Here is a 5,918-nt window from a genome sequence, read left to right as displayed (position 1 = left end):
GTACAAATAATGCTGGGAGGGAAATTGGGCTTTGATATGATTTTAATTAGAGCTGTTTCATCATTACTATTTTTTCTCTCTCCCTTTATCTCTCTGGCTTGGAAATAAGCCATTACCCTTTTCTCCCCCTCCTTCTTTCCAAGGGCTCAAAGTTTCTCTTTGTGTTTCTACCTGCTTAGGAGCTCCAAGGCATCCCAGTGAGAAAAAGCCAATGGGATTTACCCTGAGAAATTTTTTTTTGGTCTACCCTACCTTCCTGGAGGTGCTGTCATTACAAGTTGCCATCTTTACTTATTCCACCAAAATGTTACCTTGATCTTTACCATGAACTTTAGTTTTACTCATCTCCCTTCTGGTCATCTGACTTCTCTTCTTGACAGTAGTACCCAAAGTGACTTACTATTAGTGACTCTTAAAGTTAAATTTCTAATGCAAAGTATAAATCTGATTGGGCTAATTCTTATTTTCATGACACAGTTGCCTTCGAACTCAAGTTTCCCCTATTTCATCAATTCACATATTGGGATTCTGAATGTTTAGTAAATTTACAATCATCATTTCAAGGACGTCAAAATGTAATTTCATAGGATCCTAGTTCTAGAGCTGAAAGAGGGCACAGAAGCCATCTAGTCCAACTACTCCCATTTTATAGATAAAGAAATCGAGACCCAGAGGGTGGGTCACCTAAGATCAATGTGTACTGAGTTGTTTGGTACAATCTGATGGACTGCCAAATATAAATATTAAAAGATCCCCTATTCATGAGACTCTCAAACCATGTCTAAAAGAAATATTAGTCCATGGACTTATATGGATAGTGCACTCAATGAAAGAGAATCCTGGGGAAAAAAAATAACACAGGCTTGCATGTGTTGTTTTATTTTTAAAAATTCACTGACATAGTAACATAGTTATAGTCTTGACTAGATTTGACCTACCCTTCTGCTTCTGTCATCCCCACAGATGCTGGTTTTGCTTGTGTAAACTGGAAAAGTTCTACCAAAACTAGAGTTAGAATACTTACATCATAATCTTGAAATGGGAAGGTGAGTAGTTCTGAAATCTGTGGCTTCGATCTGTATACTCTGGATAAAGGTAAATCTAAAAGTAGGCAAGTCTAAAGATTTGAAAATATTCCTATTAGCCTCCAGGACTAGTGGCTAAAGAAAATTGAGAATTATGTCTTTTTGATAACTTATAATAATCCTTCCCAGGATATAAAGTCTTCCCTCTCTCTAGATTACCTGGAACTTTATTTTCAACTCTATTGGGCAGTTCTAGTAACAACTCTGTGATGGGAATTGGAAATAGCCACCTATTGGTCTTATACTGCCTTTTTGTGAGTCTTGATCCAAAGCAGTGCCCAAGTTCCCTTATTTTCTGCCTATTCCAAATTCGTCCCTGTGATCTATTTCCTTATTCAGTTAACAATCATGCCCAAGAAATGTCTTCCTTCTTCCATCTCTCCCTAGTATTGACTTCCCTGGTTTCCTTCAAGTACCTTTTAAAATCCAGTCTCCCACAGGGAGTCTTTCCCAAACCCTCTGAATTCTAGTGCCTCCCCTCTGTGAATTATTTCCTATTTATCCTGATTTATATAATACACTTTGTATATATTTGTTGCATGTTGTCGCCCCCTTTAGACTGTAAGCGCCTTGAGGGCAGGAACTATCTTTTCTGCCTTTTTTATATTCTCAATGCTTAGCCCAATGACAGATTCAAAGTGAGTGATTAATAAATATTTAGTGATTAATTGGCATATAATTCCTTGCTGAATTGTGGCAATAGCTTCTTTGGATTTGAAATAATTTTTGAAAATATAATGAGAAGTTTTAAATGGTAGAGACAAAACATGGAAAGGGAACCTGAAGGAATTCTAGTTTTTGCTAGGAGGAAGAGCCCAAAGCAAGAGGCCTGTAATCTATTATCAGAAACTTCTCTCCAGCTTAACATCAATCCTTTTTTCAAAATTCTTTGCCTACAGTCAAGTAACCAGGCACACATCTACCTAGAAATATTATCGACTACTTCATATTTCTTCACCTTGTCTAAGACATGATGAGAGTTTAGCTGAAACTTTATTGAAATCAAGACTAATTACATATATAGGTCATGCTTCTGATCCACCAGACTAGTCATCCTCTTTCTACAAATGAGGTCATTCTAGTATGACTTGCTCTTAACGAACCCATCCTGGTTCCCAGAAATCACCTCTTTCTAGTTTACTTTGACTTTCTGTATGGAAACTTATTAAATAAGTTGCTAACTAATTATACAAGATAAAGCTTAATATCTTTACCCCTCTCCTTTCTCTCTTGGGGATGGGGCAGAGAGAGATGACGTGATAAATAGGTTTTAGGTTTCATGAGTTGGAAATTTTATTTGGACAGTTAAAAAGAAAGATATCCCCCCCCAACACCATGTACAGAACCCGTGTTTTCAAAAGCAAAGCATTTTCACCGGTGTTTTCTGGGAAGTGTTCCTTGTCATTGCTATAACATATTTCACAGTAGGAAAGATAAAAATGAAAATATTCAAGCCTCCAGTAAGAAGTTTCAGCTAATTGTCTCACACTACGATAACCACATCCTAGCAGCTCTGTGTTGCTTAAAGAAAAGGGAAAGAGCCAATGCAGAATGGGAGAGACATAAATAGCATTAGATAAATGATGCCCTCAAGAGTGCTTTTATTTTTATGACTAAAACAATAAAGTATTGCTAAAAATTCAATAAAAAGAAAGTTGTGACTAGGAGCAAACATTCTTTGGACCTAAAAAGTCAATCAGTGTGTAGGCCAAACCTTCATTAAAGGTAGAATCAATAAACACACACTTAAAGGTGCCTTAAAATGCATCTTAGATGGAAATGAACATAAGGAAGATAAAATACAATGAATGTTAGTGATCAAGGCAGTTGTGTGTACATTCTTCAATCATTCCATAGCCAGCTCCACTTTTTCAAAGGATTGAGAGTAAGGAGAGGAGGGTTGCTCTGGGTTTTACCACCTGGGGAAGTATTTTCTCCATTCCCACAGCTTTTTTTGTCATGAGCTACCAATCACATGGGCAGCTAGGTGGCACTGTGGATAGTGTGCCAGGCTTGGAGTCAGGACAGTTCATATTTCTGAGTTCAAATCTGGCCTCAGACACTTACTAGCTGTGTGATCCTGGGCAAGTCACTTCACCCTGTTTATATCAGTTTCCTCATCTGTAAAATGAGCTGGTGAAGAAAAGAGAAAACCACTCCTGTATCTTTTGGCAAGAAAATCCCAAATGGGATTACAGAGTCATGACTTTAAAATGGCTGAACAACAATGAAACAAATCACACAATACAGGAAAACCTCAAAGACTTTGGGATTTTGAAGGAGTGTGCTAAGCTATGAACATTTGATGTTACAACTGAAAATTTCTAATTGGAAACAGACATTCTCACAATTATGTAGTGTTATGTGGCAGGAAGAGTGATGGATTTGTGGTCAAGTGATTACCTGTGTGACTTTGGGCAAGTCATGTAACCTTTGAGGGCTTTAATTTATCCATCTTTAAAATGGTGGTGATGGGGTGCAGTTAGATGGCTCAGTGGATTGAGATACAGACCTAGAGATTAGAGGTCCTGGGTTCAAATCTTGTCTCAGACACTTTCTAGCTATATTACCCTGGGCAAGTCCCTTAACCCCTATTGCCTAGCCCTTACCACTCTTCTGTCTTGGAACCAATACACAGTATTGATTCTAAAATGGAGGGTGAGGATTTTAATTTTTTTAAATGGTGGTTGGGGGGATAGGTGGGAAGAAAAAGAAAGGAAATAAGTATTTATTAAGAGTCTAAAATGTGTTATGCAAGGTATTACTTTGTTTTACAAATATCTCATTTGATCCTTTCAAGTATGACAGGAAGGTGCTTTTATTATCCCACTTTACAGTTGAGGAAACTGAGGAATCCAAAGGTTAAGTGACTTGCCTGAGGGTCATACAATTAGTAAGTATTAAATATTGCAGTTAGATTTGAACTTGGGACTTCTTGACTCCAGATCTATTGCTCTATCTACTGAATCTTCTAGGAGCATATAAGAAGAAGGAGTTTGTAGATAGAATCTCAGATTCCTTCTAGTTCTAAAGATTAGATCCCATGATAGTACCTTTTTATATATGACAACTCACAATTGAAATTACTCTATTAGTGCACATATACCCCAAATCATAGTTCCTGAATCCCTACCAAAATGATTCCTTTTTTTCCCTTATGAGTGAAGCCATTTAGTAAAATACCATAGTAAGAACAGTTGTACTCTAGGACATTTCTCCCATAAACTTAAGGCACAGTTTCCCATCATATATATGTTATCAATAGGGAAGTTGGGGATGCTTAGGGTTCATGCATGAGGGGCAAATATATAGGCATTATATATGGCTTGGGCACACACACACACACACAAACAAGAAGGATTACTCATACCTCCTACAATGTAGAAGCACCTTTATCTTCTGGTGACGTCATGTTCCCACTGGTCTGCTTCTCGATGGTTGTGGCATCGCTGCTTGATCTGATGATCTCATCATGACAGGCGGGCATGAAGTCTCAGCTGAGCATTGCTCAGCTGGTCTCATGGTAACTTCTAGGCATGTAGTCTCAGCTGAGCATTGCTTTGCTGATCTCATGGGAGATGTTGCTCAGATGCTCTTCCAGTAACTGCTGGCTCTGGAGAATGTAGTCTCTGCTTTGTGTGGCCACAATGGTCTAGGTGGAGACAATATTCTACTAATCCCCTGGTGGCTGGTGGATATGTGGACTCTGATAGATGTTGTCTTTGCCACCAACCTCTAAAATAATCTCTTGCAGACAGGGACATCTGTTAGAACATATTGATAAGAATTTCTTTTTTGACATGGATAGGCTCATAATTTTTTATACATGGCTACCATACTCAATGAACAGAAACCAAGTAGAATGTCCCTAGAACCACATTGGCGAAGCTGCAGCACAAGTTCTGGGGAAGTATGGGAAGGGCTGCTCCGTTCCCCCTCTTCACTGCCCCGAGGACATTTTTCACATGCGTACTCCTCGGTCCAGCCACCAAGAGCACTTCCTCTCTCCTATCTCTGGGGTAATATTGGGGGGCGCACAGGCAGCTTGAAAGTACAGTTTGGGCACTTGATCTCAAAGATGTTCACCAATGCTGCCCTAGAATAATATTAATATTTTTCTAGGTATAAGGTGTATATATATATATATATATATATACATATATATATATATATATATATATATATATATACATCTAGGTATCTAGGTATAAGGCTACACCCTCTTGAAAGATAATGGTCTAATTTGGGGTTTGTTGTTAATCAATCATTTCAGCCATGAGTGATGCTTGGTGACCCCATTTGGGGTTTTCTTGCAAGGATACCAGAGTGGTTTGCTATTTCCTTCTCCAGCTCATTTAATAGATGAGGAAACTTTGGCAAATAGGATGAAGCCACTTGTCCAGGGTCACAATGCTAGTAAGTATCTGAGGTGAGATTTGAACTCAGGAAGATGAATCTTCCTGAATCAAGGCCCAGCACTCTATCTACTGTGTTACCAATTTAGGGTTAGACATTTTCCCAAACTTTTCTTGTCTAGCATTCAAATGAATTTGAATCAGGACAACTCTGTCACCTCCCCCACTTAAAAATTTAATATCTGTATAACTGATCCTAACATAGTCAATAATCACCAAAATAAGATGATATAATGGGCTTACTTCTTTCCAGAGAGTGAATGACTTTGGTGTGCTAGGCCCTGCACCATTCGTTGTCAATGTGGCATAGAAAACTTGAATGTAATCTCTATTAGGGAGTGGGACTAATTCCGCTCTGTACCCCCACAATTCTTAGACTAAATGTGGGAGTTGCCCATCATTTTATTCTTTATGCAAT

General features: G+C 38.3%; 1 non-coding gene across 1 annotated transcript; it reads right to left on the bottom strand.

The window, feature by feature from the left end:
• Positions 1-4,585: 4,585 nt before the first annotated feature.
• Positions 4,586-4,643, bottom strand: MIR7369 (microRNA mir-7369). The gene has a single exon (NR_127620.1). It is a non-coding gene; the product is annotated as a microRNA mir-7369 (primary transcript).
• Positions 4,644-5,918: the final 1,275 nt, after the last annotated feature.

The sequence above is a fragment of the Monodelphis domestica genome, chromosome X, assembly GCF_027887165.1.
Source record: "Monodelphis domestica isolate mMonDom1 chromosome X, mMonDom1.pri, whole genome shotgun sequence".
NCBI classification, from domain to species: domain Eukaryota; kingdom Metazoa; phylum Chordata; class Mammalia; order Didelphimorphia; family Didelphidae; genus Monodelphis; species Monodelphis domestica.
The sequence above is the reverse complement of the archived record's forward strand: the minus strand, read 5'-3'. Positions and strand labels throughout refer to the sequence as shown.